Source organism: Diospyros lotus, chromosome 1 (genome assembly GCF_014633365.1).
Source record: "Diospyros lotus cultivar Yz01 chromosome 1, ASM1463336v1, whole genome shotgun sequence".
Classification (NCBI taxonomy): Eukaryota; Viridiplantae; Streptophyta; class Magnoliopsida; order Ericales; family Ebenaceae; genus Diospyros; species Diospyros lotus.
The window spans coordinates 17,917,728-17,930,498 of NC_068338.1; positions in this window are offsets into that span (position 1 = coordinate 17,917,728).

Below are 12,771 nucleotides of genomic sequence, written 5' to 3' on the forward strand. Positions count from 1 at the left end.
CTGGGAAGTTGGTCCAACATCTGCTCTTGATTCAAGAGAAAATCCACAACCTAGAGGGAGATACCAACTGAGTGAGAGTGACGATTTAAATGCAAGACTAACTGCTTTAACAAAGAAAGTTGAAAACATGCAACCCAAAAAGGTGCAATCTGTTAATCAAGTGGAAGTAAAGTGTGCTGTGTGTGATGCAACAGATCATTCAACTGAAGAATGTCCTACCCTACCTGCTTTCAAGGAGGTATTGTATGGGCAGACTAATAACAATCATTCACACAACTTTGATGGGAGACAAAATCAAAATCAGAGTGGAGCCTATTATGGGAATAATCAGAACTACAATTCATACCATCCCAATAATAGAAATCACCCCAATTTTTCTTGAAGAAATGATTCTGGAAATCATTCTCAACCTCCCTTCCCTACACAACAACATACCTTCCAACAAAATCAAGGTTCTTCATCCAATACTTACCAACCTCCTCATAGGAGATCTTTGGAAGATACCTTGCACCAGTTCATCCAAAGTCAAACAGGTATCAATAATCAGGTTGCTCAGCTTGTCAAAAATCAAGACCAAACAAACAGAGCCATAGAAGACATTAGGAGCCAGTTGACCAAGATAACACAAACATTGAGTGTGAGAGAACCCGGGAGGTTTCCATCCCAAACTAATCCTAACCCAATTAGGCAAACCAACCAGGTAGAAGCTTCAAATAGTGAAACCAACACTCATGAACAAGTGCAAGCAGTGACTGCCCTAAGAAGTGGAAGAATAATTGAGAAACCAACTGATCCTAGGATAAACCAACATGTTGATGAAGAAAACGAACCAAAAGATCATGAATCCACCATGGAAAAAAATGAGAAAAATGAGAAAAATGAGAAAAATGAAAAAAATGAGAAAAATGAAAAACAAAAAGAAGATGAGAAAGAAATTCAATACAGGCCCAAACCACCTTTTCCACAAAGGTTGAATCATTTGAAAAAAGAGCAACAAAATGCAGATATTTATGAAGTGTTTAAGCAAGTGAGAATCAACATCCCGCTGTTGGATGCAATCAAACAAACACCTTCATATGCAAAGTTTTTGAAAGATCTGTGCACTGTCAAAAGGAAAACAAATGTGCATGAAAAGGCATTCTTGACTGAACAAGTCAGCGCCATTCTCCAATTGAAAACTCCTCCCAAATACAAAGATCCAGGCTGTCCAACCATTACATGCATCATAGGAAGTCAAAAGGTTGATCGGGCACTCTTGGATTTAGGAGCTAGTGTCAATTTGTTGCCATACAGTGTGTATTAACAGTTGGGATTAGGTGAGCTTAAACCCACTAGAGTGACCCTTCAGCTGGCTGATCGATCAGTCAAAGTTCCACGAGGAATTGTGGAGGATGTTCTGGTACAAATCGATAAGTTCTACTTTCCAGTGGACTTCATCGTTTTGGACACCCAGCCGCATCAGGGGCCTCAACCTCCTGTGCCAGTCATCTTAGGTCGACCATTCCTTGCCACATCAAATGCCATCATCAACTGTAAGAATGGTGTGTTAAAGCTATCTTTTGGGAACATGACTGTAGAAATGAATATCTTCAGGATAGCCAAACATCAGGACACTGAGAGTGAAGTGGAGGAGGTAGACTTGATCCAAACACTGACCAATGACTGTTTTGAAGAGTTCATGAGAAGACCCAAAGAAGGAAATCAAGATCTTGAAGAAATAAAAGAAGTGGAAGTCATAAGCAAAGAAAGTGAGAAGTCTACATGGATGCCTGGTTTAGAGCCATTAAGGAACTTGGACAGTAAGCTCATGGCTCCTGATAGCCATCAGTCCACGCTTGAGAGAAAGCCATTGCCCAGTGATTTGAAGTATGTCTTTCTAGGAGAAGGGGAAGCATTCCCAGTGGTGATCTCTTCAAGTTTGACACTTCAGCAAGAGCAACAACTGATAGCAGTTCTAAAAGCACACAGGAAGTCATTAGGATGGACCATTTCAGATTTGCAAGGTATTAGCCCTTTGATCTGTACTCATAAGATATTCTTGGAAGAAGGAGCAAAACCAGTTAGGCAAATGCAAAGGAGATTAAATCCCAACATGAAAGAAGTTGTCAGAAAAGAAGTGCTTAAGCTATTGGATGCTGAAATAATTTACCCAATCTTTGATTCTAAGTGGGTAAGTCCAACACAGGTAGTACCCAGAAAGTCTGGAGTCACTGTTGTAAAAAATGAGAACAATGAACTGATTCCCACGCGCATCCAGACAGGATGGCGTATGTGCATTGATTATAGAAAGCTCAATTCTGTGACAAGGAAAGATCATTTTCCTTTGCCTTTCTTGGATCAAGTTCTGGAGAGAATAGCAGGCCAAGCCTACTATTGTTTCTTAGATGGCTACTCAGGGTACAATCAGATAGAAATTGCACTAGAAGATCAAGAGAAGATAACTTTCACATGTCCATTTGGGACATTTGCATACAGGCGCATGCCATTTGAGTTATGCAATGCTCCAGTCACCTTTCAAAGGTGTATGATGAGCATTTTCAGTGAAATGGTTGAGTAGATTGTTGAAGTATTTATGGATGACTTTTCTGTTTATGGAAGTAACTTTGAGGCCTGTTTGGAGAATCTGAAAAAGGTTTTAGCAAGATGTGAGGAAACAAATCTGATACTCAATTGGGAAAAATGTCACTTCATGGTGAAACAGGGCATAGTCTTGGGGCACATCGTTTCATCTAGGGGGATGGAGGTAGACAGGTCAAAAATTGAAACAATTCAAAAACTCCCCATCCCTAAGAATGTGAAAGACATCAGAAGTTTTTTGGGATATGCAGGGTTTTATAGGAGATTCATTGCTTCCTTTAGCACCATAACAAGACCCTTGTGCCATTTGTTGTCTCAAGATGTTCCGTTTGAATGGAGTCCTGCCTGTCAAAATGCTTTTGATAAATTGAAAGATGCACTCATTTCAGCACCTATCATTCAGTCCCCTGATTGGTCCCTCCTATTTGAACTTATGTGCGATGCTAGTGATTACGCGGTAGGAGCTGTGTTAGGGCAGAGGAAGGATAAGAAACCTCATGTGATATATTATGCTAGCAAAACTCTTAATGAGGCACAAAAGAATTACACCACTACAGAGAAAGAGTTACTAGCAGTTGTCTTTGCCCTGGACAAGTTTCGATCTTACCTCGTAGGGTCACTAGTGATCATTTTAACTGATCACGCTGCTCTGAAGTATTTGTTCACAAAGCAAGATGCAAAACCCCGTCTGCTCCGATGGATCTTACTCCTGCAAGAGTTCAACATTGAAATCAGAGACAAGAAGGGAGTAGAAAATGTGGTGGCTGACCATTTGTCAAGGATTCCAAGTCAAGATCTCACACAATTTGATGAACCAATTCATGACAATTTCCCTGATGAGCAACTGTTTAAAGTAAATGTTATTCGTGCATCATCTGTTGTCCCTTGGTATGCCGACATTGCGAACTACCTGGCAACTGGTCTGATCCCAGACCATTGGAGTAAGCAAGATAGGCATAAATTCTTCAGAAAAGTCAGAACCTTCTTTTGGGATGAGCCCTACCTCTTCAAGTATTGTCCTGACCAAATCATCCGTAGATGCATACCCGATCATGAGCAACAAAGTGTCATCAATTTCAGTCATACTATTGCATGTGGAGGCCATTTTTCTGTCAAGAAAACAGTTGCAAAAATTTTTCAGAGTGGATTTTATTGGCCGACACTGTTCAAGGATATGTACAAGTTCTGTTCAAATTGTGATCGATGTCAAAGGTTAGGAAGTCTGTCAAGGAGAAACATGATGCCATTACATCCGATCCAAGTGTTAGAAGTTTTTGACTGTTGGGGTATGGATTTTATGGGCCCATTTGTCAATTCATTTGGTCATGAATATATCTTACTTGCTGTTGACTATGTGTCCAAATGGGTAGAAGCAATCCCGGCCAGAACAAATGACCATAGGACTGTCGTGAAATTTTTGAAAGAAAACATATTCAGTCGATTTGGGATGCCACGAGCAATCATCAGTGATGGGGGTTCCCATTTTTGTAATAAAGTTGTGGCAGGATTAATGAAGAAATATGGTGTACTGCATAAGGTTGCAACACCATACCATCCCCAAACCAATGGTCAAGCCGAGCTAGCCAATAGGGAGATTAAGCGCATATTGGAAAAGACTGTTGCTGCTAATCGTAAGGATTGGTCCTTAAGACTAGTAGACGCTCTTTGGGCGTACAGGACAGCTTACAAAACAATTTTGGGAATGTCTCCCTATAGGCTAGTATACGGTAAATCTTGTCATCTGCCGGTGGAAATTGAGCATAAAGCATATTGGGCAATTCATAAGATCAACAAGAGTCTAACTGAAGCAGGCTTATCCAGGAAGCTCCAATTGAATGAACTTGAGGAAATTCGGAATGAAGCATTTGAAAATGCACGATTGGCCAAGGTTCGCATGAAAGAGTTACATGATCGGCACATCATTCGAAAAAGCTTTCAGGTAGGGTAACTGGTACTCTTGTATGATTCTCGATTGCATCTATTCCCAGGAAAATTGAAGTCTCGATGGGTCAGCCCCTTTGTAATCAAGTCCATCTCAGGATATGGGGCATTTGAGATAGAAAATCCGGAGTCAGGACAGCTTCTAACAGTCAATGGTCATAGGTTGAAACCATACCAGGGTAGTGTTAAGGAGAATGAAGGAGTTGTGGATTTGGATGATCCATCATCATCTGATGAGTATGGAAAGTTTCCTATCGTCTGGGAATCTGACGTTAAAAGACCACCTTTCCATTTAGGTTAAATGGATGTTTATAGATCTGAAAAAAAAAAAATAAAAAAAAAATAAAAAAATTAAAAAAAAAAAGGAAAAAAAAAAATAAAAATAAAATAAAATAATAAAGAATTATATATATAAGTTGTTCATTTTCTGCATTACTTAATTAACTTTGATTCAAATAGTGTTTCTCTGTGTACAGTCTAAATAAAAATTTTTTTGCATACGAGTTCATGCATTGAAGACCACCAGGTATGCCTATCTTCTATCATTTTATTGTCGATTGAGGACAATGTAAGGTGTACTTGATTTTATTGGTGTTTGAAACTAATCCATTGTGCAAATAATTTTGTTAGACTCGATAATATTGTCTTGTGTGGTATGTATGATTTTATTGGGCCCCTAAAACAAAACATTTATTAAAAAAAAAAAATCAAAAAAAAAATAATTAATAATAATAAGAATAAGAATACAAAAATAAAAAAAAATAAAAAAATAATAATATAAAAAAAATTTGAATTGAGAGAGACAGAATTGACGCTGGTGGTAGCTATCTTTTCTTGGGCAGTGCAATCACACTGCCCTATAAAGGATAAGGCACACTGCCAAATGTTGAAAAATGAGGCACCAAGCGTTGAAAAAGAGACGCCAAGCCTGACCCTGTAATTATGGCATGCCTCGAGCCGAGTGTAAAATAGTGATGGTCATTGCTCTATAAGAGACTCTATATCTGTATAAGGCAAGCCACCTTTCTTGAGCTCAGTCTTCTCTCCTTTGTGTTATTCTCCGATCAGGTACTCTCATCCCTTTTGTAAAGTTTATAGTTCTTTACTTTCTTCTTAGTATAGTTAAAAAAAAAAAAAATGGATCTTTATCTCTCAAAAATTCATAAGTACTATCCATCTCTCCCGCAGAATGATTTGAAAAAAATTTATGTTGCTAGGTGTGAAAGACTTAGGATGTTGATGCTTAATAACATCCCTGAAGATATTCGTTGGCTGATCGAAGCAAAAGTTCGATTAGCTGGTGAAACTTCACCTAGTTTTAAGCATTTTCCAGGCTTAGGGAAGAGTAGTTTTGCGAAGAAAAGAAGAGCGAAAAGAGTGAATGGTTGTTACAAATGTGCTCGATGGACCTGTAACACACGATGCAAATCTGTGGGGTTTACGTCCATAAATCGAGAAGATAAAATTAGTTTCATAAAGGATGGACTGAGTAAGGAGTCTCTGGATGATATCCGATTGACTCTTGAGACGCATCCATGTGGAATAGTGCAAAGAGAACTTCTTGCTTTATGGACCCAGTTCAGAAGTGACCACCAACGCTATAGTCTTGGGAATCTGACTAAAAACGACCCTGTTTGCCAATCTATAAGAAAATTGGATGGGAAGCTTATCCCCGCTTCATAGAAAGTGTTTAAGCCATTTCTGGACGTAAAACCAGAGGAAGATGTGAGCCACAATCACAACTACTTATACATACGCATGATTTTTGTTTGTATTTATTTCTTGTTGAATTGTTGTATAGCTACTTTTGATCGCCAAACTTCTTTTCAGGACATACAAAAGGAACAAACATGGAAGGCCAGTTAGTTCGTCGAATCAATACCATATGTGTACTTTGTGGCTCTCAACTTGGGAGCGATATTTGTTACGCACTTGCAGCGAGCGAACTTGGTAAAAAATTAGGAGAGAAAAAAATTAATTTGGTATATGGAGGGGGAAGTCGTGGATTGAATGGTTATGTTTCACAAGCTGTACATCTTGGAAATTCATCTGTGGTAGGTATAATGCCAATCCCTTTAGCTGAACCACATATTTCCGGGATTACACGCGGTCAACTTATAGAAACGACTTCTATGTCTGAGCGCATGGCTTGTAAGATTTATCAGTCAGATGCCTTCATTACTTTACCAGGAGGTTTTGGAACACTTGAAGAAATCTTTTGTATAATCTCCTGGGCCAAGAGTAATCTCCATACCAAACCTATTGGACTTTTAAATGTTAACCATTTTTTCGATGGGTTACTCTCTTTTCTTGATCAGGCTGTGGACCAACAGTTCATTTCTCGTTCAGCAAGAAAGATTCTCATTTCTGCATCCACCATTGATAAGCTGCTAGAGAAATTACATGCTTATGTTCCACAGTACGATCCTCATGAGCCTCGGATAGACTGGTCTAAGGCAATTAGTAACAAGCGCCAAAGGGGTCCGATTAATTTAGATTTATCACTGTGAGAAATGCTCTTTATTAAGATGGCTGAGTAAGGAGTACTTTTTGTACTCTTGAGACGCATCTAGTTATTGTACAACTTGCAGAATTTTTCTTGGTTGTGTTTTTTAAAAAAAAAAAAAAACAAAACAAAACAAAACTGTGGAATGTTGTTAGCAAAGTCTTTGATAAGATGGCTGAGTAAGGAGTACTTTTTGTACTCTTGAGACGCATTTTGCTTATCTTATGACTTGCATGAAATTTTTATTTTGGTGTGAAAATATAAATATATATATATATATGGTGTGCTCATTTGTTGTTTAAGTTTTAGCAGTTCACAGCAAATCTATGGACTTGTGGAGTTACAGGTATTCCTAACAACCCTGATTTATTACTGCAATTCAAGTTGGGGGGTGTAAGGTCTAGTCATGAATCATCTGATTTATATTTAACTGTGAGTTTGTAATTACTAGTTTGTAGTCTTGTGGGAATTGATTATCTTTATCTGCTCTTATAAAAAAAAAAAATTATTATGTGTTTTAAATAATGCTATTCCTAAAGCTTTAAAGTTATGCACTGATAGCCGGTTAAGTTTGCAATACAAAACATGAATGCATTGATTTCTCATTTGAAAACGTTTATGCATGAGAATAAGTAATTTACATTAATCAGGGATTCAAAATTTAGAAATTGGTTATCGGTCATAAAGTCAAAGGTAACAGTAATTAGCTGATTAGTACACTGTATGATCCCTCAACAGAAGTGGAGACTATTACCCAAGTGAGTGTTTGAGCCTAATAACCGTTAATTCTGAGTGAAATAACACTTACTCTAAATATGCTCTCTTGTTTATCTTATCTTTTCAATGGCTTCAAAATATCAATTCGCTTTGAATGTCTAGTATGATAGCGGATGAATTTGACTGGTTTCAAACTATGAATTAGATGACTGAGAAGCATGATAGGGGGATCAATTTCTTTCATTTTGAGCCTATTTTTTTCTTTAAATCAACATCTTGTTAGCCCATTTGAGCCATTTGTAGTACAACTTCTTTCGTTACCCTTGTTTAACCCATAACCATATGAATTTTATCCAACCTGGTGTGATTTTGGGAATTAGTCTGTTTATCTATTGTCATATTTAAAAAGAAAAAGAAAAAAAAAGAAAAAAAAAGAGAAAAAAAAAAGAAGAAAAAAAAAAGTGAAAAAAAAGGGGGCAAATTCTCTTAGTTATTCAGCATAACTGTTTCAAAATAAATGCTAAAAAAAAAAAAAAATCCCGACACACCCTTTGCACACTCTACCTTTTCTTTGACAATCCGTATTAACCTTATAGCCCCATTACAACCCAGTCTGGTCCTTTTTTATGCTATAAATCAAGTGATCTCAGAATTCGAGTTTGGAGTAGGGAATCATGTTTAAATTCAGAAGTTACTCATCTAGAGCATTATTCCAATCATGAAGCTATGTCAATTTCCTTGTTCTTTCATGAAAATACGTTCCTTGTATTTGGGATGGCACCGAGTTTTGAACTTGTTCTGTATTTACTCTTATAACGGTGCACCCTCTTGTGTGTACACCTGAGGAATCCTTTTTATTGAAGAGAAAATCCATAGTAAGATTTGAAGTCAAAACTTCGAGGGAGTAAGTCTGTGTGTTGGTTATCCTAATTTCCATTCCTGAGATTGTATGACCTTTAACCAAAAATCTGATTTAGAATGCTAAATTATTTATTTAATTTTATGCATTTCGGTTTCGAATTTGAAATTTTTACATTCATACAGTTATTGTGAATAAAGTTTGGCAGGTGTATAATCTGATTGCTAAGGGACTAGCAATGTTTAAGTTGGGGGGTATGTTTAGTGGTTAATTTTATAAAAATTTTGTTATAATTATACCCTTCTTTTGATCTTAAAAATAGTTTAAATTAGATATTAATATATATTTTATGGTTATATGCAAGTTTAAATTGAAAAATGAATGAAATGAAATTTTAAAGTAAAATTTAATAATAATAATAATAATATATAAAATTATATATAATACATATACATCATTATATACATTCATGTAATATATATATAATATAATATAATATAATATATATATGTGCCATGTGTAATACATATATATAATATATAATTTATTAATAACATTAAATTATTTTTATTTTTTTTTTATCCATGAAGAATTCAAGCCCATGGAGAAATCAAGCCCATGAAGAATTCAAGTCCATGAAGAAATCAAGCCCATGAAAAATTAAAGTCCATGAAGAATTCAAGCCCATGAAGAATTAAGACCCAATTTGAGCAACCCATGGAAGATATTATTTGGAGAAGGCCCAAGGATTATTTTTAATCCTAATGAAGATTAAAAACCAATTTATAGAAATCTATTTTTATTTTTTTCATGTGAGAGCTTTATTAGGTGTGTTTTTTAGCTAAAATCCATTTAACTATTAGGTGGATATTATAGCTAAAATCCATTTAACTTTATGAATGCTTTATTAGGTATGTATTTTAGCTAAAATCCATTTAATATTAGGTGTGTATTATAGCTAAAATCCATTTAACTTTAAGTGTGTGAGTGCCCATTAGATATAATTATGTCTAGTTGAATAATTGAAATTGTGTGGTTTGTATTGCATCTTGTGGCCTATAAATAGATCACTTGATTGTATTTGTAAGTGTGATTATTATTCTTGAATCAAAGTTTAGTTGTTTCCTTATAATTATCTCTTTGAGAATTGTTCTTGTTCTTTCCCCTTTTCTTTAGTATTCTCTCTTGTGATCTTACTTCATTCCTTTCTTCTTTTAAATTCTTATGTCATTTATTATTACTTTATTATTCACCGCCTAAATGGCCGGTTAATTTGTGCATTTAAATTTCTGCAATTTTAATTCTTGTTATTTAATTATTCACCGCCTAAATGGACTGTTAGTTTATGCCTTTAAATTACTGTAATTTTAATTCTTGTTATTTAATTATCCACCGCCTAAATGGCCGGTTAGTTTATGCCTTTAAAATTTCTTGTCATTCTGTTATTTAAATTACGTCGTTTAAATTCATGTCAATTAATTTTTAAATGGAAATGAGTAGCTAAATCTAATCTTGGGTTAAGGCAAGGACAGTGTCCAACGCCAATGATTCCCAAAGAAAGCTGCGCTTTAAATAAGTAACATTAATTTAAATTTCAGTATGAGTGTATCTTAATTATTGAGAAATCACTAGGTTTGGATTAGAGCGTAAGCCTAACTTAGAGCTTTCAGGCCATGTATGAGAGTTACTAGAACTGGAAACGCTATCATACCCAAACCCGGATGATTAATTTAGTTATTTTGTGTATTAATTGCAATTGAATTTATGGTGGTTGCTTAAATTAGAATCCCGCATATCATGTATGGGGATTGCTTAACCTAGAACTATCATCATCTCTAATTGCATTTAATAACAAACCCTCATATCTGAAATTAAATCAATGTTGCTAATCTTTTATGCTAAAATTTGGGAATCAACGGGTTGGCACTGAAATTGTCTTAACTCAAGTACTATCCAATTTTATATTCTCACTTAAAGTATTTATTTCAATTACTGCCTTAATTTATTTCCTAGTATCTGTTGTTTAAAAAAACCATAAAAAACCTTGTTGCCAATTTATCCAAATGCGTGTGTGCTTGTGTGACATTTTTTTTATTTTGCCATAAATAAATCTCTCAGTGGACGACCTGGACTCATTCAGAAAATATAAATTTAAATTTGGACTACAACTGCACTCGTACACTGACGAGTATAAACCTCTCACCTAAACAAAGAAAAAAATATAAAATTTTTATTGTGTTTTGTTTTGTGTTTTAATTGCAGGGTGGGAGTGCAGTCAGTAGGCGTGGTCACGGTAAGACCTTGGGGTGAGACCCATGGCGGCGTGATCCACAATGTGGCCACGGTAAGACCTTGGGGTGAGACCTACGGCGGTGTGGTTCACGATAAGACCTTGGGGTGAGACCCACGGTAACATAAAGACCTTGGGGTGAGACCCACGGCAACAAATTATGATGTGAGTGACAGGAATGAGCATGTAAAGGAAATGGTATGGGAGTAGCTTATAAAAGGCTGCCAACAGGTATGTATGTTGGACTTGGGTGCCAGTATGTGTTTTATGTAGGCCCAAGGATCATTTATGTGAGATTTATTAGATGTTTGTGCATCTAGAAATAAGGAAGGTATTGGGCATGGCATGATATGACGTTGCATTGGCATGATTTGCATGGGGTGTCATGGGAAGAGTCATATCCTAAACCTATAGCCTTTATTTCATGAGCTTGTTGAGTCTTCGACTCATGTTTGCTTTTCATTATTCCAGGTTAGGGATTCACCTGAGATAGCAGGTACGTTCAACGGGGTTTGGGTCCAGGCCATCGTGTCACGGTAGCAGGTACAGAGCTCTCCCGAAACTAGATCCTTGGTGTCTTTGTGCCTATGTTAAGGTTAATGTTTACTTTTTTGAGATTGATGTATGTTATGTAAGCGCAGGTGAGCCCAAGTGATGAATGGTTTTTGTAAAGATGATTATAAGATGTTATAATAAAAAAAAAAGATTATGATTTAAATAAGGATTGTGTTATTGTTTAGTATCATATTAGTAATGACCCTATCACGGATCCTCTTTGTGCACGAGGAGGCTCCGGGAGGTGGGCCGTTACAAAAAACAACTCTAGTCAATTAATAATTGACTAGCACTTTACATTTACATTGTCATCAAAAAAAGATATCTATCAATTTACAATCACATTGTCATAAAAAAAACACATCTAGCACTTTAGATAAAAAAAAAAAAACATCAAACAATTAAGTCTAGTTAATTGTTATTTCTAATCCTTCATGCCTTAACATCTTCCATAAAATCTTCAAAAATTGATTACCTTTCTTTGACTTGGTCCAATTCTGTCGACAACGCTTCATTTTCTCTTTCAAAAGTTGCATTTCATTTTTCAAACCATTATTATGTTGTCGCATTTGTTATAGTTCTGTAACAAGCTCATGACAAGATGGAATCTTTCCAAGGACAGAAGAATGAGTTGGTCCGAATCCATACCCACGAACATGTCCATGTCTTTCTCTTCCCATTACTTTAGAAAAAATTTCATTTTCATCAATAGTTTGAGAAGATTCTTCCTTAGCTCTTTGGGTTACTAAAGATTGAATTTTTTCCTAAAATTTGATAATAAATAAAATAGATATGTTATAACATAATACTAAAATATATATCACAATAACAACATAAACTGTTTATATTTTGAAATAAAAAAATAAAAAAAATATCTTTTTCTGTTTTTGTAAATTTTAGATATTTTTTAAACTTTTGTTTATATTTTAAAGAAAAAGAAAAATAAATAAAATACCTTTTTATTTTTTTGTAAATTTTTTAGTAGTAAAAAATATACTTTTTAAAAATATTGAAAGAAGAATGAAATAAAAATATACTTTGTTTTTAATTATTAATTATATTTTATATTTTTAGAATATAAAAAAATACTTTTTCAGAATAAGTATATTATTAATAATTAATTATAAAAATATATTAAAATAAAAATATACTTTTTAAGAATATCAAAAGAAAAATGTTATTAAAAAATTAAAACATAATAGAAGAATGTTATTAAAAATGAAAATATTTTTTTATTAATTATATTTTATATTATTATAATTTTTTATATTAATAATTTACTTTTAGTAACTATCAAGCTAAGTATATTATGCCAAAAGTTTTTAG